This window comes from Tasmannia lanceolata, unplaced genomic scaffold, assembly GCF_043159265.1.
Source record: "Tasmannia lanceolata isolate RefF3 unplaced genomic scaffold, GAP_Taslan_0.1 ptg000003l, whole genome shotgun sequence".
Taxonomy (NCBI): Eukaryota; Viridiplantae; Streptophyta; class Magnoliopsida; order Canellales; family Winteraceae; genus Tasmannia; species Tasmannia lanceolata.
In genome coordinates, this window is record NW_027518680.1 from 36,214,227 (window position 1) to 36,238,493 (window position 24,267).

General features: G+C 36.5%; 2 long non-coding RNA genes across 2 annotated transcripts in view; one reads left to right on the forward strand and one right to left on the reverse strand.

Annotated features, from left to right (window-relative positions):
* The window catches only part of LOC143854277 (uncharacterized), a 50,030-nt gene extending 40,511 nt beyond the window's left edge, over positions 1 to 9,519 (reverse strand). The window contains exon 1 of the long non-coding RNA XR_013237474.1: positions 8,774 to 9,519. This is a non-coding gene — a long non-coding RNA (uncharacterized LOC143854277). The remainder of the gene's footprint in view (positions 1 to 8,773) is intronic.
* Positions 1,787 to 8,399, forward strand: LOC143854283 (uncharacterized). The gene is made up of 3 exons (XR_013237475.1): positions 1,787 to 2,826; positions 7,771 to 7,942; positions 8,041 to 8,399. It is a non-coding gene; the product is annotated as an uncharacterized LOC143854283 (long non-coding RNA).
* Positions 9,520 to 24,267: the final 14,748 nt, after the last annotated feature.

Genomic DNA, 24,267 nt, shown 5'->3' on the forward strand with positions numbered 1-24,267 from the left:
ATGGTGCAAGCCCGTTTTGTCCATTATTTTTCAAAAAATATTGTACGGCTTACACCATTGATTATCCAAATCATCTATTTGATGGACCACAACTTAAATAGGTTGTGTGTCCCAAAAATCATTTCCATAGAGGTTTCCATAATATACAATTCCTCTATAGATTGGAGGGCTAGGTCCTATGGAAATGATTTTCAATTAAAAGAGAGAGTGAGATAGAGTTGCCAAAAAAAAGCTGAGAATCGTATAGTGTCGAAAAAGAGTGATTTTCATTAATGTTGTCTTTGTTGACGAAGAGGGATTTTAGGAATTAGTGCATTATTGTAGACACCCCATTTTGCTCCGCTCTAATCAACAAAGAAAGTAATGTTTTGCTATCAGTCTTTTTCAGTGTTTTCTATTCCCGTGTCCACTCCTATGTTTCCTCGATCTTTCCAATTATTTCTGCCGTGTTTTGCATTTTTTCCGTCAAGTGTCGAGAGGAGTTATTCAGAAAAATCCAAACCAGAGAGAGTTGGGACCCGTTTGGTGGGCCCACATTGAGCATTTGAATTAAATTTGGATCGAGAAAGGTGGCCCATATAAGAAATATCCAAGTTATTTGTGGAGTTTATCATGGATATTAACAATCAAATTTTATAGGAATGGGTGTGCCCAATATGAAGTGGAATTCACTAAGTTGAGGCAAGCGGACCCGCCTAAATTTTCGATGAATGGATCTCATGGAAAATTCGGCCAAGGAATAGGCCTGGCGTTTGGTTGAGGGATTTAAAATGGAGTAGCCCATTAAATATGCGTGGGGCCCGCCCAAGGTAATTCAATCTTATTCTTCGGGGTCCATTTTGAAATCTAAGGGAAAAGATTTGTGGGCCACCAATTAAACAATATGGAGTGATTTAAAAGGTGGTGTAACCGATCCACATTGCAGCCTATCAATTGGACGGCCAAGATCAGCTTGCGACAATGAATTAGAGGAGCGAATCATTTATTCGGTAGCCCTTTGAAATGGATGATTCGGACCATCCTATGAATGATCTGTAAGAAATGATTTATTGAGCATATCCCATTAATAAGTTATTAATCGGGTGGTTCAGGTTATCCTATGGAGTGGGCCCCACCATTTTCTTAAAATGATAGTAATAACAAGGCAAGATATAAGAATTAGCCATACAACATGGGACCCACTTGGAATAAGGCCGAATTGAATGGATCGGATCATCCTACAAAGACTGCGAGGCGCGCCTAATTTACGCCATAGCCCAATTTATATGGTGACTAACTATTTGGGCGGTTTGGATCAGTCCATGCGATTGATTTATGAGGGCGCAAACCAATTTACATTGTGGCATATCAATTGGATGGCTCGGATCACCTCAAGGGAATGATTTAAGGGGCGCATCCCATTTAAAGCAATGGCCCGTCACTTGGACTGTTTAGATCATGCTATGAATGAGGGGATATATCTCTTTCGAAAGAGAGGAAAATCTTCGTCAATCTAATGTGGGCCCCACGGGGAACCGATCCTATGTGAATAGAATTGTGTGGGTGGTCTTGCTTTATTCGAATCTCAATTGGGAAAAAAGAGATTGACATGTAAAAGGACTTTAATGGTAAAATATTCTATAAATATTTCACAAAGATATGCATGTGGTGGATTTTAATTTTTGTTAGAAAGACATGTGCAGCTACTTTAGGGAAAGTTGCTACTTTTTCTCTCGCACCTATTTGGAAATTTGGAGATTTTCACCTGATAAGAAAGGAAGGAGAGGGCAAGCAAGGAGAGGGCAAGCAAGGGATGGCTGTCCAACATTAGAAAATATCTAAATTGGTTTTCTAAAAATGACTACAAAAATTGGAAAAAGGGAAACGTGTTTTCTTACTGGGGAAATACACCCAAGCTTGCTTTCGATTGTTTCCAAACATATCAACCTGCTATTTTTGCAGAGAAGGCAAGCTCTAAAAGAAGAAGCTGCGCAGAAGCTCGAGTGGGATAAAAAAAAAAACAGAAAAGGAGAGGTGACTCTGTTTTTCTGGGGCTGAAGAGCAACCCCTCTCTCGATCGGTGATCGGACAATATCTCTATCTATATGACACCCCTTTATTCTCTTTGATCTCTGGGCTCTTCCCTATCATCTCTCTCTCTTTCTTTTCCCTATCCCAACAGCAGCCTCTTAATCTCTCTCCCTCTCCCATCTGTCTCGGCTCTCCCACGCTCAACAACAGTTTCCCACCATCTCAACTTCTCACCACCTCAATCCACCACTCTTGATACTCTCTATCTCTCTCCCTATCTCTCATCTCCCCTAAAAATCTCTCTCCACAGCAACTCTTTTCTTCTTTTTTAAAAAAAAAAACATGAGAAAGAAAACAGAGCATCGCATGCTCTGTTTTCTTTTCCCACGTCCTCTCTCTCTCTCTCTCTCTCTCTCTCTCTCTCTCTCTTTCTTTCTCACTCTCCCTCTACCTCTGCGGCCTCCTCACCTTCAACCTCCCTACTCTCTCACCTATCTCACCCATACTCTCTCTAATGGAATAAAAAAGAAAACAGAGTCTGTGTTTACATAGACTAGCCACCTCACGGCCTCTCTCTCCCTCTGTTTTTTTTTCGGCCATTCCCACTCTCCCTCTGTTACTCCCCGTTAACCCCTCGGCTATCCCTCACCTACTCTCAACCTTTCGGTCTCTCTCTCTCATCTCCCCAACTCTCTCACGTGAGAAAAATAAAAGGAAAAAACAAAGAAAAAGAGAAGAAGGAAACGAAGCGGATCGAGCGGCGGCGTGATTTTCGAATTTTTCGGCTCTCGGATTCGGTAGAGATCTCGCCTACAGGTTAGTACACTATTCTCAGATTTTTCCCAGATGATTTGGCATTTTCTATGAATTTTGCATGGTTTTTAGCATTTAATTAAATTTAATTCAATATTAAATGTGTGAGCTAAAAAATCATGATCTGCATGAGTGTTCCAAATCCGTTTCGTCCCAAAATTTAATACGATGTTCTACTTAAATAGAGTGAAATAACTATCGGATCGGATCGGACATTAAATCAATGGTTTTTTAGAATTTGAGTGAAGAGTAGAATTTTATTTAAAATATTGGCTGAGAAATTACGAAATTCAAAAAAATAGCCATCTCAGGATGATCCATTTTTTAGAATTTTAAATTAAATTTCTTGTGTTCATCACATCAGAACAAGGTTAGAGGACATTTTCCGGAATCGTAATTTTCTCGAAAATCGTGTTTTAAAAATAGAAAACTCTTCAAAAATATCTTTTCGACGAAGAAAAATAAAATATATACTAAATGAATTCCAAAATTAATTAAATTTCGTGGACAAATAATATAATGCTGATACATTCTACCATGAATTTTTGAGAATTTTTGGATTTGGTTTGGTATATTATTTTATGCTTTCTTTCAAAATTATCAAATTTTGGGAGAATTTTTACAGACATCATTTCACAGAAACAATTCCCAAATTTTTTACAGTAGTCTTATATTCCATATTTCTAAGTTCTGTAAAAGTTTCAAGTGATTTAGATCTTGTTTCGTATGGGATGTAGTGTTAATTCATAATCTGGTCTGAAAATTGAAAAATCCGAAACTGATAGTAAATAGTTTCTAAAATTCATAAAAATCTCTCATCATGCTATATTTACTCATATCTTATTTCTGTAGAAATTTCAATGAATTTAGATTTCTATTTCTAGTAGTTTCTGTGCTATTTTCGCAATCTGGTCAATTAGTTGTTAAATCAAAATTAAATATGAGCTTAATGTAAAAATCTGTAAAAATCTTTCAGTAAGCTACATTTCATCATATCTCGCTGCTGTAGAAATTTCGATTCATTTCGAATTCGTTTGCAACAATTTCACTTGTAAAATCACTCACATGTTTAAAATTGATAAATTCCATTGAAAATTCGAAATTAATAAAAAATCATTATCAAAATTTCTAAAGAACCTTACATTTTTGTCACATATTCACTCCTCAATCCATTGAAACAGAAATTTTAGGATCTTTAGATTTTCCTGGAAAAATGGCCAGTGCATCCATAATCGTATCCCAATTGCAACCGATCTTTGACAATTTGAATATTTAAGCTATAGCATGTTGTTGGCTCCGAGGTTACTGTCCACGGAAATCCTGAGATATGCCAGGCAATAAGATGCTGTAACCTAAATATTAAATTGCGCAAGGAAAGAGAGCACGATTCCCTTCCGTGGATGCTATTCTGGGCTGAAATTGGTGAACCCTAGAACCATTGGTAATCCTTAAATGTCCAGAAACTGAAAATCCTTGAAATCTGAAATTCATTAACTTCAAGAACTTGAATCGATTTGTCTCGAGTCTTTCGAAACCATTGGATTATGGTTTCCGATATAAGAACCATTAGAGCCCAAATTAGGAACACTGGTGTCGTGTCTTGTCTTAAGTCCTAGGTTTTAGGGAGTCCTAGAGTTAGGAGTCCAGTCTCATCACGGACGTTTGCTATAGATAGCAACCGTGCCATAGGTCTAGTTACACTAGTCACCCAATCTTTTCCTATGACAAGCCTAGTAAACTAGGATGTAGGCTAACCTGCATTAGTCTAAGAAACAATTTGCATTTAGATAGGATCATATAGCATCCTAGATGAAATTCTAAGATAATAAAATCCTCAACTTGAATTAAATAACGTCTCTTAAAACTGTTGAAACAGTCAATCCCGTCTAGGTCGGTGTCTTAGTTGAGTTAGGCATAAGTAGCTTAGCTTAGGTGCACCGAACTACGTCGACTCTGATCCCAGTGAGACTTGGGTACGTAGGCAGCTTGGATGTCTGATGGCATACCAACCGCGAGTCGGCACTACAACAAATTGTGGAGTTTTGTATATTAATTTTCTTGTAAATGCTTAATCAAATCACTTAGGATTTTTCATGAAATTAGAATTTTAGGAGAACTTTCACTTAGATTGAATTCAAACAAATAAAGTAATCAAGGTACACACTTAGGATCTACATTGAAATTAGATCATAGGATGCATGTCACATGGTTCGCACATTAACATAGAGTTGAGTGAGCCATTTAAAATAAATTTAAAAGAGTTAGCTTTTGGAATCGAAGACCGATTATCGAGCAGGAATGGTGCATGTGGTGGATAAATCCCCATACCTTCCATTCTTGTAACCAGGTAGCGAGTCTAGATTTCTGGTTAATTACGAGTCCTAGATATCACATCTAGGTGGCGACTCTGTCAGTCTCTTTTGTGTGGAATTCGGATTGCCTTAGTGATCCCAAGTTCACATAAAAGATGAATTAAAATCAACAATAAAAATGTACACGCCAATCGCGTGGGTACGAGAGACCAAGAGAGAGAGCGTGGCGGCTCGTGCCCCACCCCTCTCGCGGGATCGGGTCCCACAATTATTTATAACTAAGGTAATATAAGAAAGGGTAAAATGGGTAAAGGAAAAAAGTAAAGGCTATTTATGGCATAAGACAATACTATTGGTAATTAAGAAAAGTTTAGGGGGATTCTTGTAGATAAGTTTTAATCTACGGGGTTTCTGGTAGTTTTCCCTATTTTTGATCCCTCCCTCCTAATTTTTAGCCGTTTTGCACCCATACTTTGTAGGAGTTCAAAAGTTGAAATCTGTTTGGTAATTGTGCTCCCTATTTCGATGGATTATCCTTCCCTATTTTCTAGCAAAAGAAGATATCCGAAATATAGCAGCTATTAGTTGGATGGCTTGGATCAACCAAAGAAAATGGGAAGGGGCCATTGGATTAAAAGTTGAATTGAGTTTCGGCCAACGTGGTGGGGCCTACCATTGTTGGAGAGAATGAATATTCGGCTAGCAAATAATGAGGGCTGTCCAAAATATTTTTCACTTATCTAATTGGAGTTATGTAGAAGATACGGCTGGCTTTTTCTTAGTCCACTTAAAAACATGAACATCTAGTGGGCCCATCTCAAGAGACTGACCCACTCTATCTCTTTCTTATACATAGCAGCCATCATGTGGTTGCTTACTTTATTAAGAAAGGAATCTCATGTTTTGGATTGTTTCCCAACCTCCATTCTCTCTCTTCTAAACAAGGCAATCATCTCTTTTATTTAGGGATTAAGAAGGCAAGAGTTTTTTTTTTTTTAGCCAACTCTCACTTCCTAATTTTAATCCGACTTTCCCATATCACAAATCTTAGCAATTTTATCTCTGGTCCACTCTCACATGCTAAAAAACTCTCTCTTTACAAAAAGATTTCAAACATCTCACTCTTGGTTTGGAAAAGCAAAAACCTGTTGTGGGACCTGATCCCTCAAGAGGGGAGCGACCCGCCTCCCTCTTGGTCTCTCATACCCACATGGATGGCCTGTGCTTTTGATTTATTATTGATGTGAAACATCTTTTCCTTGAACATGGGATCATAAAAGAAATTCGAATTTCACGCAAAAGAGAATGACCAGAGTCGGCACCTAGGTAAGGGACCTAAGACCTATAAGTGACACTGCAATGAGTTGCAATCCCAGAAGTCTAGATTCGTTACATGATTACGAGAATGGAAGGTATGGTGGATTACCACCATATGTACCATTCTTGCCTGATAATTTGATTTGATTTAATTTATGTGACAGTTCTCCTAAAAAATTTAAGTTGAGAGAATTCTAGATGATTTATTTGATTTATTTTTGCCATTCACAGTTTATACTCATGCGGGCCAGGAGTTTCAGTCCTAAATGCTTAGCTAAGATGCCTAATACCTAGGATGGGTCTTGTGTAATTAATTGTATTTGATTGAGACTGAGAATTGGATGTCTTAGATATTGGAAGCTAGTGAAAGCTAACCTCTACATGCCTAGAATGCGGGTTCTAGAAGATCCTAGAACTAATGCAGGGAATCCTAAGAGCATAAGCTAAAGGTAGGGTTTGAGGTACGGGACTGGGAATCCTTGGATAAGGTATCCTAGAATTTAGGTGCTGGGATAAGGTGTTCTAAGACAAGGTATTCTAGGATTGGGTATCCTAGGTTCAAAAATCGGGATACGGTATCCAAAGTTTGGGTTCGGGTTCCACTCGGGTTGACTCGGGTTAGGTTCAGGTTCAACTACACTAAGATTTCCTAGGAGGCTTTAAGGGCTCCTAAAGGAATTTCGAATTCAAAAACTCTTAGAAATTTCAAATTTCTTTTGGGTTTGTTGAGTCTTTTAGAATTTTCGTGAAGCTTTTAATTATCTTGAAAATTTAATGTGTTTGGTATTTTTTAGATTTGATTGGTTAAGAGTCTTTAATTACACTTGAGGATTTTATGAATTTTGTATTTTTAGATATACTTTAATGTGTCCATTTTGTTTATTAGTTATGGTTCTTTTAATTGTTTTTTAGAGTTACTGCTTTTCAAATTAATGGTTCGTTAAAGTTTTTAAGTGTTTCCATCAAAGGCTTTTAGTTAGGTATTTTCATTAAGGGATTTTGATTAAAAGATTTAGCTGTTAAGTATTTTCATTAAGGGATTTCAAGGTGACTTTTAGTAACGCTATCAACACAATCATATTTTGGTAATCCCACTACCCTACTTCGTCTTTTAGTATTTCTCGAACTGTCCAAGGAATGTTAGAGTTCTCAAAAAGCTAATAGATACCACGGTTCTCAAAGAACTCTAAAGACTTTCAAATATAAAAGACAAGTTGGGTTCGGTGCAATTACCAAAATGCTAGAGAGATGAAATGATATGTTTTAAATGTGCTTTATCAAGTGATTTGCTAATAACCATGGCAAAATTACATTTCAGAGGTTGACTTTTGCAACTAATTGGAACCACATCATGAATGGGACAAAATCTGTTGAAGAGTGAGCATGTATGGCTGCACTCTCTATTGACAAGTGAGCCCACGAATAAAGACAAAATCTGCTGAAATGTTAGCCTTTGTGGCTGCACTCTCACATGCAACAGTCCCTATGAGGTGCCTTCTTGCAATAATCACTACCACCTCCCTAATCTTTTTGCCTTTTTATATCTACCCTTCTTCTCTGCTCTTAAATTTTGGTTTCTTATTTGCAGGGTGGAGATAGAGGTGGCTAGAGTGAAATCTGAGATTTAGGCATGGCTTGGGTAATGAAAGTGAAGGGGGTTTTGGGTGCAAGATAGTAGTGGGTTTTGAGTGCAAGATAGTAGTGGATTCGCAAATTTGATGTGGATTGATGTTTCTGGGTCAAAATTAGATAGACCATTGTGCTATGTGTAAAATCATGTTGTGCTCAATCTAAAAAAAAAATGTGTGTTCTCTATATTGTTTTTTTAGAAGCTTTCATGTACTCTGTTTTCTTAAAATAATTGAGTGTTCTGAGATCCCAAAAATTTGAGTGTATTGCTGTATTTAATAAAAATCCGAATAGTCTCTCTTATTCTTTGTGTTGATTTATATAGTTTATATTGTCTGTGTTTATTTATGCGGCGTTTAATTTTTAAGGACGGAGTTGTTTTGCCAAAAAAGAGAGTCGAAATTCCTATAAAGCTGATGGTTTCAAAATTCGGATCTAAATAGGTTTGGATTGGGAGACTCTAATTAACTGTAATATATCAATCATAACAACTTCACCTTAAAGTTTAACGCATAAAAAAAACATAGGAAAGATGCAACTAGAAAACTAAAACATGTGATTAACAACAAGGGAATAAAGCTAAGAGCTAGAAAACGAAGATTGAGATGTAATCATGCAACTAGGGATTAACAGCAAGAAATTAGAGGAAACCTATTATTGAAAACAAGAAACTAAGAACATGGTATGCTTACTTGAACGGGAAAATTTCACCACAAAAAGAAAGAAGAGAGGTATCCACCCCTTTCGTTACCCGAGCCACCCCTTTTGTTGTTGGAGAACCAGACCACAAATTAAGATCGAGTGTGAGAGGGTCTGCCAGATCCTCAAATGTCCGAGAGTCGAGGGAGATCCAATTGATTAACTGGTGAGAAAGTGATCTCTTTCGAATAGCCCAATGGCCTCCTTGTCATGGAACTCGATTGTAGAACTCCTTTACGTACTTGCACTCTTTTCTCTTTTTTTTTTTTTTTTTTTTTTTTTTACCCTTTGTAGAACTCCTTTACGTACTTGCACCCTTTTCTCTTTTTTATTTTTTTTTTATTTTTTAGCCTTCCCACGCATGGCCTTTTATAATCTCATTCGGTTGCTCTCTAGATTAGAAGCAAAGGGCCAGCTAGATCAAATCAGTTAGAGATAAGAAGGTTTACAAAATTTTTGAGTTTTTGGATTCTTTGCTGCTTCCAGCTCAAGAAAGAAGGGATTGGATGGCTTAGATAGCTTGGATGATTGATGAAAATGGAAGATGTAAGGTGTATATTAGATGGGGTCATTGTGTTGTTGAAGATAAACCAAAAGGAGAGATTGTTAAAGCTGGGAGATTAAGATGGCTTTTCCCTGTTGTAGATAAGAATAGCAGTAGCAAGGTGGCACGATTTTATGGGGAGAGAGAAAGCGAGATAGAGAGAAAGGACAACAGAGTTTTCGGTGGGAGACAGAGAAAGTGATTTCGGTGGATTTCCTTCCTCTTTTAAGAGCTCTCTTTCTTTTCTTTTCTTTTTATACACTGGATAATTCGAATGGGTCCCACCTATGATGAACAAATACATTTGGATTATATCTCATGGGTTCGTTCTGCGAACAAGACAAACTGTTATAAGGCTCAAATTGGCAAGGTATACGGAATAATAATCGATATTAAATGTAAGCCCCCCACTTGTGTTTGGCAGTAAAAATTCAGTTTTTCATGGTTGTCTCATGCCAAGTTGGGAAAATTTTCTTTAGAATCATTGCAGACCCACTCCTTGGCCGAACATTCTAGAGTAAAAAAAAATCCCTTTTTATAATAATGAGTCCGATCCCAAATTCAAAATCAACATTGGTGGCCCCCATGGGTCGAATTCCAATTCCCTTTAAGCCCATCTTCAAATTTGTCAAATACCCATGGTATAAAAATTCGGATTCTCATATTGATAAACCCCACCCTGAGTCAGCTAAACTTCACCCCTTTAGAACCCAAATTTTCCATGGAAAGATCCCAACTGTCCATTTTATGAGCCGTGGCATAAACAGGTTGTGTCCCCAACATTAACCTTATAGAATAATCCAAAGCATTCAAATAACGGGCCATGGCGTAAACGGGTTGCGCCCCCTAATTATTTCCATAGTATGATCTATCCGTCCAATTGATGGGCTGCAACCTAAATTAGCCGTGCCCCTAATCATTTCCCTAGGATGATCCGGACCATCCAATTGAGAGGCCACAGTGTAAATTGGTCGTGCCGCTTAAATCATTCCCATTAGATAATCCAAATAGTCCAATTGATGGGACACAATGTAAATGGGTTGCGCATGATCTGGAATGTCCAATTGATAGGCCATCCCACTTTTATAAGATGATCTGAATCGTTCAATTAGAGAGCCACAATATAAATTGGTTGCATTCCTCAAATGGCCCCTTGTTGGGTGATCCAAACCGTTCAATAGATGGGTCATTCCGCAAATTGGTCACGCCCCAAATCTTTTCCATAGGATGATCATAACTGTCTATTTGGCGGGTCATGTTGTAAATTGGTTGTGCCCTCCAATCGTTTCTATAAGATGATCCAAATCGTCCAATTGGTAGGGCCTTCATAAATGAGTTGCGTCCCTTAAATCATCTTCGCGAGCGGATTCTAGCCATCTAATTGATGGGCCCCATTACAAATACAGACAAACTTGGATTCCTCTAAATTCTATCTTTACAAATGGGCCCAATTTCCTTGTTATCCAAACCCATTAGAATTTTAAATTCACAGATTAATATGATGGGCGCATCCCAAATGGGCCTAATCCAACCCTAAAGAATTCAAATCCCCCATGGAAGAAATTCTTTGAAAAATATGCCAAAGTAAATGAAAATTGAAAGAAAGTGGTGGAAAATGGCCCTAAAATGGAAAATCTTTATTTGCTAGAGCGGAGCAAAATGGGGGTGTCTACAGATGCCCCTCTTTGGCAGAGGTAACGTAGTGACCGTATGCTAAAGCCAAAGAGACAACAACATTTTGTGTAGCTTTAGCCGACAAAGGACTAAGGACTCCAGCGCAAATGCCTTCCTAATGCAAGATCCTATTTGAAGTCCTAGAATTGGAAATTTATCAAAAACCATTTACTCTAAACACCATGACCTGGTAGTTTAGAATAATGGAGAACTAGATTTAATCTGGGTGCAAAAATCGTGCAACCCAGAACGAAAGATAATTATGATTTGGGGTCATTTTCGAACGGGCATTTCTCAACGATAATGATAATGATGATGAGCAATTTTTAAACTGACTCCTCATAAGGATAAGAACAAGATGGTAATTTTTTCACACAGATAATAGGGTGCTGTTAGCCCAAGGGTTCCCTATGGGTTCATTCAATCACCTTATTTTGATGATTAACAAACGCAAATTGATTAGTCTTTTATGGACTAATTGTTTGCCTTGAGTGTTGTGGTATGGACAGGAAATTCACAGGTTAATCCATGCTAGCACCCACCATTGATGGCCTATGCTTGAAGATGAACCAAACACGTGTCAAAGGAGCTAGAGCATACAAATGATCAATCATACCTTGGAGGATCAACCAAGGAGAAGCTCAATATTAGTCATCTCAAAGCATTGAACAAATAAAGAAATCGATGAAGGCCAAAGCTTGGAGATCAACAACTTGAAGGAGTGATTCATGCAAAAGATCAAGACTTGAAGATGAGCTTTAAAGTTGAAGATGTGAGTAATGAGTCTTGTGTTAGATTGTATAATTTAATCCCACTTAGGTACCCCTTGTTGAGGCATAATCAAGTCACTAATAAGGTCCCAAACAATATTAGAATATAAGGAAAAGACCCGTGGACCAAAGCCCTAGTGCCATAGATAGCTTAGAATTGTAAAAGATTTAAATCGGCACACTTAGTACTTGAATTTTGAGATCAGGTCATAAATCCTATGATAACTGATCCTAAACATTTTTAAATATTTTTGAAAATATTTTTAACAGAAAGCGCTCGTCATTTCCATTCAAATCGAGTATAAGAACGTCGAAATCCGACGAGAAACGAGTGAGATATGAATTTTACAAAACCGAGTCTGAAATCTGGAAAATGTCAAAAATGCCCTGAAATAGATCCGTTGGGAAGTTGCCCAGAATTACATAAATGCCCTTGTAACGGCTAATTTTGGTTTTTCTCTATATATATGGGTTCCCTAAGCATGTGAACTAATCTCACTCATTCCTAAACTTGTTGTAAACATATTAGAGAGTGGAAAACACCCTTGTGCCTCAATTTGAGAATATCTAAAGGGATTAGACCTAGGCTTATCTTTGTAATTATCTTTGAGAGACTCTTGTGAGCTTTACATTGTATCAAGCCTTCAAGAGGCTAAAGAGTGTGCTTCAATCTTCTTCTTCATTGTAAACTTGGCAACAAAGGGCGCCGTATTTAAGACCCTTGGAGCTTGGACGCTCGGATTGTACAAGGCGAAAGGAATGCCGTATTTAAGTTCCTTGGAAGATAGTTGATTCCTCAAGGAGACAAAACTTGAGAAGAGTGGAGTAGGTCTTGGGGTTAAGACCGAACCGCTATAAATCTTCGCATCTCTTGTGTGATATTTATCTCTCTCACCCTCACTCTTATTTGTGCTTGCATTTATACACTTGGAATTGAGTGAGTAGTTAGCAATGGTAATTAACTTGCTTATCTAGTACCTTGCTAATTAGCCCATTTAATCTTGTTAATTAAGTTTGCATGAGCCTTCCACGAAGTGTTTGATAAAAGGCCTAAAAGAAACCATTCATCTAATTCCTTTACCTTGTTGTGGGATTTACAATATTTAATCAACCACTAAGTATTTTCATAGAAAGATTAAAAAGGGAATAATCAACTAGGGTTTTCAAAAGCCATCTAACAAGTGTTTGACAAAAGGTCTAAGAGAGGATATTCATTTAAGATTTTGAAACTAATCTTACAAAAGTTTTTAAAGAGGATAAATTTTTTTAAAGACACCCAATTCACCCCCCTCTTGAGTTGCCTAGTCGGATTTCACTTGGTATCAAAGCTAAAGGCTCTTATATAGATTTTTGAACTTTCAAATTTCTTCAAGAGAAAAGATCTGTATTGGTAACCTAATGGCTTCTAGACTTCCTTGTTTTGATGGAACCAACTATGGATCTTGGTCGATCCATATGAGATCTTATCTCAAGACTCTAGATAGTGAATTATTGAAAGTGATTGAAAATGGTTTTGTCTTAAACTCCAAATCTAAGAGAATTAGTGAACATGATAAAAGATTATATTGCTTGAACTCAAAAGCTATGAATGCCATATGTTGTGCCTTATCTTCTCATATGTTTGAGATAATAGGTAATTGTAAAAATGCCAAAGAAATATGGACCTCACTTGAAAATATTTTTAATGTTAAATGTTTTATGGCATTAGAAAACAACAATGAAGAAAATAATGATTTTGATACGGATGAGCCTCTTACAATTGAAGAACTTCTTGATGGATGTGAGAAACTAAATAACTCCTTAAATCTTGAAGTCTCCAAGAATCAAAAACTTAAAAACTCTCTCAACTAAATTTCTAAGGAATTTGAAAACCTTGAAAATGATTATCAAAATTTGCTAAAAGAAGAAAAGAAGTTGAATAAAGATAACAATATTCTTGAAAAGAGAAATTTTGAATTAATGGAGAAACTCAAAATCTTGATGGAAAAAGAAGATGAAGTAAAAACATCCCCATCTCATTAAATAAATCACTTGAAAATGGAAATTGAAGAAATGAGATTGAAAAATAAAAATCTTGAGTTGGACAACAAATTCCTACAAGAAATGAATGATAAACATGTTTGTGTGCCTATGCATTCTTGTAATTGTTCATCTAGATTCTCACCTACCTATTCTTATGATTTATGTGATTATTGTGGTAGATTAGGTCATCACAAATCTATGTGTAGACTTAGGTTTGTGAAATCTTGCAAGTATGTGTGGATTAGAAAAGATGATCTATTTCATAGAACAAACTTGCATGGACTCAAGATGGTTTGGGTTTCAAAACTCCTTACTTGATCTATTTATGACTTAGTAGATGTAGGGATGTGCTTCAATGTTTATATCATATGAAAATGGTTGTTTGGATACAAAAATGTCTATCTTGCATGAATGCCATATTAGAGTAATTAGGGTTTAAGCAAAGATGCTTAAAGCATTACACCCAAGGTATCTAATTTGGAATACCAAGTTTGTTGCCTCCAGCCCCTATATATAGAGATACACTAGGGTTATAAGAGGTTAATGGGCTCCAGCCCAAATGGGCCCACTACACCTGATCCATTACCTATTGGGCTTATATTAGAACATACATGGGTTATATTACATACCCAACAATCTCCTCCTATGTTCTACATATAGCACAATCCAATAGATAGATAATGTGATGTTCAAACAAAGTTATTGAATCATCCATATCACCATATCAATAAAGATTTGTAATCCAACTGAAAACAAAAATACTTTAAAGAATAACCAAGAGTTTTAGAAATAATCTAAACTCAAACATAAGCAGTTTTATATGTAGGTGAACTATTTAATCAACGGAAAAGAAAATAATAGTTCCCACTGCGCTATAAGGATTCACTCATCAAGTAAGTCATCCTCATCAAGATCCAAATTGAGGCAATCTCCTCCATTTTTGCCAATTCTTGTAAATTACCAAATATGAATTTCATTAAAAATGAATCCAATCATTTGTGTATTTTACTAAAGGTATCTAGTTATACCAGAAGAACTTAGTAAAATTTCATAATGGCTGAAAAAATAAATATCAATATCAATAAGCATCAATGTCAAGTTTCATTCAAGAACAAGACCTAAACAGTTTCTTTACAAAGAACCATTCCATGTTTCCATTTGGAATGTTACAGGCATCATATCCAAATTGAGTTAAGCTGTATCATCAAGTTTGGAATGAAACAACCTTTCCCAAGAAGGACATATCATCAAATGTGGAATGACATAAAGATAACTGTAAACATGATTGAAACATATCAAGTGCCTATCTTGGCCAAGATAGGGAGATTCGAATAATTCAAAATAATATGAATGTAGGTTAAGACACGTCTACACAGTCTTTAACCCCATCTCCCCTGCAGTTTTGAATATTTGATCTTTGTTCAGTCCCTTCGTAAGAGCATCGGCCATATTATCCTTTGATCTCACATCAACCAAAGTGATAATACCTTGTTCTAGAAGATAATTCAGCATGGCATGTTTCAGCCTAACATGTATCCTCTTACCATTAAAGAGTGAGTTTTTCACAATCGTAATTGTAGCTTGATTATCACAAAACAAACTTAAAGAGGTAATCTTTAAATGTGTCAATAGAATGTCCAGGATCAGATCTCTGATCCACTCTGCTTCATCTCCTGTAGAAGCTAAAGCATAAAGTTCTGATTCCATAGATGACAGAGCAATACAAGTCTGTCTCTTTGACTTCCATGCAACAGCGGCTCCACCCAGTGTAAAAACATAACCACTGGTAGATTTATTGTCTCCTAATTCTGAGCCCCATGATGCATCAGAATACCCTTCCAGGATAGGAGGATGGTCATTACAACATAGAGCATATCCTTGAGTACCCTTAAGGTATCTCATCAGCCGCATAAGGGCATCCCAGTGCTCATGGCCAGGATTACTAGTGAAACGACTCAGCATGCCAACTGTAAAGGCTATGTCTGGCCTAGTGCAACTCATAGCATACATGAGACTACCAATCAGTTTAGAATAATCTAACTGATTCACACTGTCTCCGTCATTAGAGATCAGCTTCTTGGTATAATCAAATGGTGTCTCAATCGGTTTACACTCACTGTATCCCCATGTAGAAAGTAGTTTTTCAATATAATGGGCTTGGCTAAGAGTAATCCCTTGCCTTTCAAAACTTACTTTCATACTAAGAATGGTGTCAACCACACCAAGATCTTTCATGTCGAATTCTTGAGTCAAAGTGGTTTTCACGTCACTCACTACAGAGAGATGAGAACCAAGAATCAACATATCGTCTACATATAAGCAAATAATCACAATCTTATTCGACACAGAACGAAAGTAAAGGCATTTATCTGAGTAACTGGTCTGAAAACCAAAGCTCTTTACTACCTTGTCAAACTTTTGATGCCACAATTTAGGTGCTTGTTTAAGACCATACAAAGATTTGTGTAACTTACAAACTTTGTTCTCGAAACCCTCCATGACAAACCCTTCAGGTTGGTTCATGTAGATTTTCTCTGTGAGGTCTCCATTAAGGAAAACTGTTTTTACATCCATTTGATGCACAACATACTTCTCAATAGAAGCCAAAGCAAGAAGAATTCTTATCGTTGCCAAATGACAGACCGGTGAGTAAACATCAAAGTAGTCTATCGCACTGACTTGAGTATAGCCCTTAGCTACTAATCGTGCTTTATACCGAGCTATGGATCCGTCAGGATTAAGTTTCTTCTTCAAAATCCACCTACAGCCCACAGTCTTAGCCCCTTTTGGCAAATCGACTGGCTGCCAAGTTTGATTTTGTAACAGAGAGCTCATTTCATCATCAATGGCTTCTGTCCACAACAAAGAGTCCATAGATCTCATCGCTTCCTTATAGGTTGACGGATCAAACTCTACATAGTAGGTCACAAAGTCCTCATCAAAGTTCTTGGGTACTCTATCTCTTGTAGAAACTCTTAAAGGTTCTGATGTAGAAATCAGTGTAGGACAGGTATCAGAAATATTCTGTTCAAACTCTACATGCGATTTTGTAACCATCGCAGTATCGCCAGGTAGGTTCAAACCATGATCTCTGAGAAATTTATTCTCAAAGAATAGTGCATCTCTAGATTCTATAACCAAATTGGTAGATAGATCCAAAAACCGATCAGCAGCACTATCTTCTGCACCACCTAGATAAACACAAGTGTTTGTTCAAGGTCCTACCTTAGGTCTCCTAGGGTCTTGTATCCTCACATAAGCAATACAGCCCCAAGTCTTAAGAGTGTCATATCTACAAGGATGTTTATGCCATAACTCATAAGGAGTAGTGGTCAACTTAGAGTGTTGTACTCTATTCAGGATGTGATTTGCAGTTAAAACTGCTTCTCCCCAATAGCTAGTAGGCATGCCAGCTGTCAATAACATAGAGTTTAACATTTCAGTTAACGTCCGGTTCTTACGTTCAGCTATGCCATTAGATTGAGGTGAGTAAGGAGCAGTAGTTTCAAGTATTATGCCCTGAGAGGCACAGAATCCCTTGAACTCTGTCAAAGTGTATTATCCTCCTCTATCACTCCTAAATCGCTTAATTTTCAAGTTCAATTGATTTTCAACACGATTCTTGAAAATTTTAAATTTATCAAAAGCTTCATCTTTCAATTTTAGGAGATAAATATGACAATATCTAGAAAAATCGTCTATAAATGTGATTAAATACTTCCGACCACCTCGAGTAGTGAAACTTTTAAAGTCACAAATGTCAGAATGTATTAATTCAAGAAGTTGTGTGCTCCTAGAAACCGAACGAAAATATTTTCTAGTGATCTTGGTTTGAGCACACACTTCACATCTGTCAAATCTAATCGATGTATCTAAAGGTATATCATAACTTTTAGCAAGTGTGACCATTTTCCTATAGTTCACATGTCCCTATCTAGTGTGTAACAACTTAGGATCAATTAAAGTGGAACTAACCTGACTAACGTTTTCATTTGCTAAACTCAGTCTATACATACCATCGATTAAGAAAGCACAACCAAAATAATAAGAGTTAAAAGTTAAAGTTACTCTACCACCCAAAAAGGATGAACACATGCCAGCATTGTCTAAAAGACTAATAGAAATTAAATTCTTTTGAATAGCAGGAACTACTTTAACATTTTTTAAAGTTAGTATCTTACCTGAAGAAAGGACCAGGTTCGCAGTTCCAGTGTGAGTCACTTTTGCCTCAGCTCCACTAGCCACTGTAACGGTCTCTTTCACACCAACAGCATCCGTAAGTAGTTTCTTCGAGTTGCAAACATGGCAGGTGGCTCCTGTATCTAACCACCAGGCTGAAGATGTACTGGCCTTACCATTGCCTAACATGACAATAAAGCTCTGAGGCGCAGCACTTCCTACCATCATATGAGCTTCCTTTTGTGGTGTGTCAGATTTAGCCTTCTTAGGTTGTTTACATTCTACAGCAAAGTGACCCCATTTTCCACAGTTGTGGCACTTGCCCTTCTTTTTCTGAAAGATAGTCTTTTTGGCCTCCAACTTGGGATGTTCACTTTTAGGTGACTTGGATTTCCGAGAAAATTTCTTGGGATATGTTACCGCGTTAGCAGCAGACTGTTGATGTATAACCATCTCCAAGTTATTCCTAGCTCGATTCTCATCTTCGATTCGAATGAATCGTTTGAGATCATCCAGTCCCACTTGCACCTTTTTCCGATACATCTCGGTTTTGAAAGAATGCCATGCAGATGGTAATTTATATATAATTGCTCCCACAAGAAACGAATCACAGACAGCTATTTTTTCATTATTCAACTTAGATCTCAAATTCTCTAGATCAGTTACTTGAGGAGTGATTTTCTTGTTTTCTTGAAACTTGAAATCCATGAATTTGTCCACAAGATGGGTCTTGGACAATTCCTCTTCCTTCTTGAATTGAGCATCTAAGTTGTCCCATATTGCTTTAGCAGTGTTAAATTTACTATAGGTTTCTGCAAGACGATCTGAAAGACAATTCAACAAGTAGTCTTTGCAGAAATCCTCATATCTAAGCCATTGAGATTCATCAACTTCTTCATCCGTCTCAGCAAAGGTACTCAAAACAGTGTAAAAACAATTCATATATTTTAGACTGAATTGAGTCTTTCGCTTCCAAGAGTTAAACTCAGACCCACCAAATGATTGAAGTTTGACCATCTCAAAAGGCATAAAATTCTTTTCCATTTTAATATTTAGGTGAAATTAAAAATTGGAAAGAGTGCACCTGATTGACGAAAATCAAGAACCGAATCACAAGAATCAAAGCCAAGAACCGAACCACGTGAACCGGTCGGGGTAACTGGTGTGAAACGGCGGCGGCAACACCACCCAAGAACTAACTTGTGAAAATTATCCCAATCGGCGGCGTGTGAAAACCAACGACCACAAGAACCGGCCACTAACCAAGAATCAGCCACAAGAGATGGTAAATATTAAATCAATTTGAACCCCGTCCAATTTCCGGCGAGAAACCGAGAAGGAAGCTTGTAAATCCGGCAAAAAAGGCACGGTCCGCAACGAGAGATGGTAAATCGAACTCTTCCACGAAGAGAACCCCAATAGATTAAGGAGCCTCTGTTCAGAGAGAGAGACCCAAACAGAAAATCGATATTCTAGGTGAGAATAAACCCACTCCAGAAGAACGTATTTTTAGGGAGTAAATCCACGGCCAAATCGTGAAGAACGTATCTAAGTGGAAGGTGAGAATAAACCCACTCCCAAAGAACGTTGCCTTCTTGGGGATGAAGAAACGACGATGGCCCTTACCTGACCCTCTTTTTCAAGAATTGGAAAAACAAAACACACCAACCTCTGTTTAGAGAGAGAGACCGACTGAAAAGTGTATAACATTCAAGAGAGAAGAGGGCGGCAATAGAAACCCATGCTCAAAATGGTTAGAAATTAGGGTTGCAGAAAGTTGCTTCAAGAGAAGAAAACCCAAATCGTTATGGCCCAAATCGTTGTTGAAACAGAGTATTTCTGTTGCTTCAAGAGAAGAAAACCCAAACTGATTCTTGTTGAGAAGATAACTCAACACCCAAATCCAAACGATGAAGTGAGAGAAGAAAACTTTCGTCCAAAAGAATCCAACAACGAATTCAAACCCACTATAAAAAAAAATCTTTTAAACGTGAGAGAGGGGAATATTGCTTTAAGATTGTTAGAGTAATTAGGGTTTAAGCAAGGATGCTTAAAGCATTACACCCAAGGTATCTAATTTGGAATACCAAGTTTGTTGCCTCCAGCCCCTATATATAGAGATACACTAGGGTTATAAGAGGTTAATGGGCTCCAGCCCAAATGGGCCCACTACACCTGATCCATTACCTATTGGGCTTATATTAGAACATACATGGGTTATATTATATACCTAACATGCCATGTATTCATATTTTGTGCTTAAATGTTTATCTTTTTGAAAATTCAAAGTCTATATGCTTAAAACTTGATTTGTATTAGACTTTGACACATTGCGCTAAATTGTTATATCTATTGGAAAAGGTTACCTAGATATCTCACTTGATGTATAATTTATGTTTGAGCTAAAATTGTCAAATCCCATGGAATGTATACTTCTAGATACAATATGCTTGATTCCCATGTATCTAGTTAATCTTGAGCTTAAATGCCATATCCCTTGAGTTTATTTGGGTACTAGATGTCACATTAATATTTTCTTGCATCTAGCCTCAAATGTGTTTTAAATATCACCTTTTTTTTAAAGAAACAACTTATAGATACATTAGACTTATATTGTTTGATTCTTGTGTATCTATATATACTACTCTAAGTGCACTCACTAAGACTTAGATCCTTTTTCACTTAGTAGTCATCCACATGTAAAATCACAACAGAGCAGTTAATGTGAAAACCATGATTGATCTTATATGAATACCAACCTCTTCATTGCCCATGAGTTAAAGTTAAACTCATAAGAGTAAATCTTTCATATTTGAACTCTAATTTGGATAAAAATGGCATTTGCTAGATTAGTATATACTGGAATTGATTTATTTATTTCTTCTAGCAAAATTATGTGCTTAAATGTCATGTCTAGGAAAATTATTTCAAATCATTTCTTAGACAACTTTTTATGCCCTAGGTGAGAAAATGTATTTGAAAATCTCTGTGCACCTAGTTATCCTTTACACTATCACTAGACTTTCCTATTATACCTAAATGGTTATCATTATATGTAAAGTCTTTGATCAGTTGTAAGTATATGTATTTCCAAAGGTTTTAATTGGATATTTTTTCATGACTAATGTGAATCTTGCTCTTTACAAGTAATATAAATTATTCATATAGTCTTGAAAATCCTTTTTGGAATGCATATGTCCAAGGTATTAACTTGATATTTATCCTTAGAGTCCTTGGATCCATCCCTAGAATCTTATAGAATATATTTTGTAGGAAAAATTAAAAATGGTTTAGATTCAATGTATTTAAGTAAAATTGAAAATATCTTGTGAAATCTAGTATCTTATTTTGGCAAATTTCACCTTGGTGGTTGATACCCTATACCTTGTGATGGAACATGTGTCTCCCACGCATTTTGGTTTTCATATGGGCTTATGCACTTTGTGCCTAATGCCTTGTCTTTATATTGGTGGTTTGTGAATGTAAATGCAAATATTTGGACCATGTACCTTATATGTCATGTTCTTTATGTCTAAACATGGTAGACTATCCATGGATGTTTTAATATAAATTATATCTTCCTCATGATTACCCATAGTGGTATACTCTCACTCATGAGCCATGGATGTCTCTCTTAGACATTGTACTTTGTTGTCCATTCTTCTATGTCTAAATCCTATAGAATTGATCCAAATAGGTATATTTAAATAATCTATAATTATCACCCCTGGTTGGTAATATCTACATAATTGAGATGTCAAACCTTAACCTTAAAAGCTACTCAATTGGAGCCCATAGCCCACTTTGACCAAAAGGGGAGTCGATACCTTCACAATAATTAAAATACTTAATCAATTGGCCTTGTGCTACCATCTCAATCATGAATAGGTATATGTATTTGTGTGATATCCCTAACTTATTTGTATGCTATATACTTAGGGAAGAAAATTTGAAATTGTAGAAAATAATATCACACTTAGGAGAGCATGAACCAAAAATTGCAAATCTTTTGTGCTATGCTTGTTTATCATGATGAGCTAGACTATGGCTATCATTTTGATAATGTAAACCGACACTTAGAGAGTAAGTGTCATTGTAGCCCAAGGGTTGAGTCTAACTTGGTATCTTCTGGAAAATATATTCAAAACCCCTTGGTAACTATGTATTGGACAGCCCTTTGGATTCATACTTTGTATGAGTCTCTAACAAATGGGGGTACTATATATGTAATATATGTCATTCTCATCTTATCATATGTTGTTTAATATGTATACTTCATTACATATGATAAGTGCACTGATTTGGAGCATGGTTGCTCCATATGGGTTGTTTTGCCATTGTCTTGTGCTAGTATATGTATTTTGAGTTTAAGAAAAGTAAGCCCATTGCCTAGATTTTAAGGTCATATCCTATTAGGCTTCATAGTTATTGTGGATAATCGAATGTGCTATCATCTATTCCAATGATAAGTTTTGTTGGCCATGTACTCACTTTCATTCCTTTGGCCTATTGTGTCATATCATGCCTTGCCATATAGGTTTCACCTAAGGCCAATGACATAGACCTAGGGGGAAAGCTAATCTTTGCTATCTTCATGTTTATATGGGTCATTGTGAGATGCTCACATTGTCCATTCAAACATATCCCCTCTAATTGAGCTAAGAATTGTATATCATTTTAGATATTCATTCATAGGAGTGAACTGAAATTGCTAATCTTAGTTTCTATGGATTTGATTGCTTATCATGTGTCATTTTACTTCATGATAAGTTTGTCTGCCATGCTATATTATGATCAAATGCTCATTTCTATACATGTCAATTTCAGAGAACATTTTTAACTTGAAAATATCTATTCTTGCTTATCATGATGGGTTCAACATTATTTCATTCATCTCTTCATGATAATATTCTAATAGGAATTCAAAAAATTCGGGGGCTTATCATGCTAGATCTAAATCTTGCTATTTTTCTTTCTTGATAAGTAAAATATAAGCCTTAACTTTAAAATCTAATATTGTATTATAGGTCATAGGGTAGATTTATATTGAATTTATATATATACCAAGATATATCCTAAAATTTGTGCTAAATTGGTATGTCTCTTTGTTTTTCTAACATAGGCTTGATTTGTATTAGTTTATTAATCTCTTATGTTGTTATGCTCTTATCATGCCATATGTACTTTAATTTTAATTGGTAAATCATGATAAGAAGCTAGGGAAGGATCTAGTTTGATTAAACATCTTTGATGCATTACTTTTGTACTTAATTGTATATCCTTCATTTTTGCTTATGCCAAAAGGGGGAGAAGTATGAAATTGATTAGATTGTCCATAATCCATATGCATGTATGCTAAAACTTGTTAAATTTATCTTATGCATATGTTAAGGGGGAGTAGTCACACTCATCTTTCTTATATAATCCTCCCACCTCTCTAATCAATTTGGTTTGTCATCACAAAAAAGGGGGAGATTGTTAGCCCAAGGGTTCCCCATGGGTTCATTCAATCACTTATTTTGATGATTAACAAACGCAAATTGATTAGTCTTTTATGGACTAATTGTTTGCCTTGAGTGTTGTGGTATGGACAGGAAATTCACAGGTTAATCCATGCTAGCACACACCATTGATGGCCTATGCTTGAAGATGAACCAAACACGTGTCAAAGGAGCTAGAGCATACAAATGATCAATCATACCTTGGAGGATCAACCAAGGAGAAGCTCAACATTAGTCATTTCAAAGCATTGAACAAACAAAGAAAGATCGATGAAGGCCAAAGCTTGGAGATCAACAACTTGAAGGAGTGATCAATGCAAGAGACCAAGACTTGAAGATGGGCTTTAAAGTTGAAGATGTGAGTAATGAGTCTTGTGTTAGATTGTATAATTTAATCACACTTAGGTATCCCTTGTTGAGGCATAATCAAGTCACTAATAAGATCCCAAACAATATTAGAATATAAGGAAAAGACCCGTGGACCAAAGCCCTAGTGCCATAGATAGCTTAGAATTGTAAAAGATTTAAATCCGCACACTTAGCACTTGAATTTTGAGATCAAGTCATAAATCCTATGATAACTGATCCTAAACATTTTTAAATATTTTTGAAAATATTTTTAACAGAAAGCGCTCATCATTTCCGTTCAAATCGAGTATAAGAACGTCGAAATCCGACGAGAAACGAGTGAGATATGAATTTTACAAAACCGAGTCTGAAATCTGGAAAATGTCAAAAATGCCCTGAAATAGATCCATTGGGAAGTTGCCCAGAATTACAGAAATGCCCTTGTAACG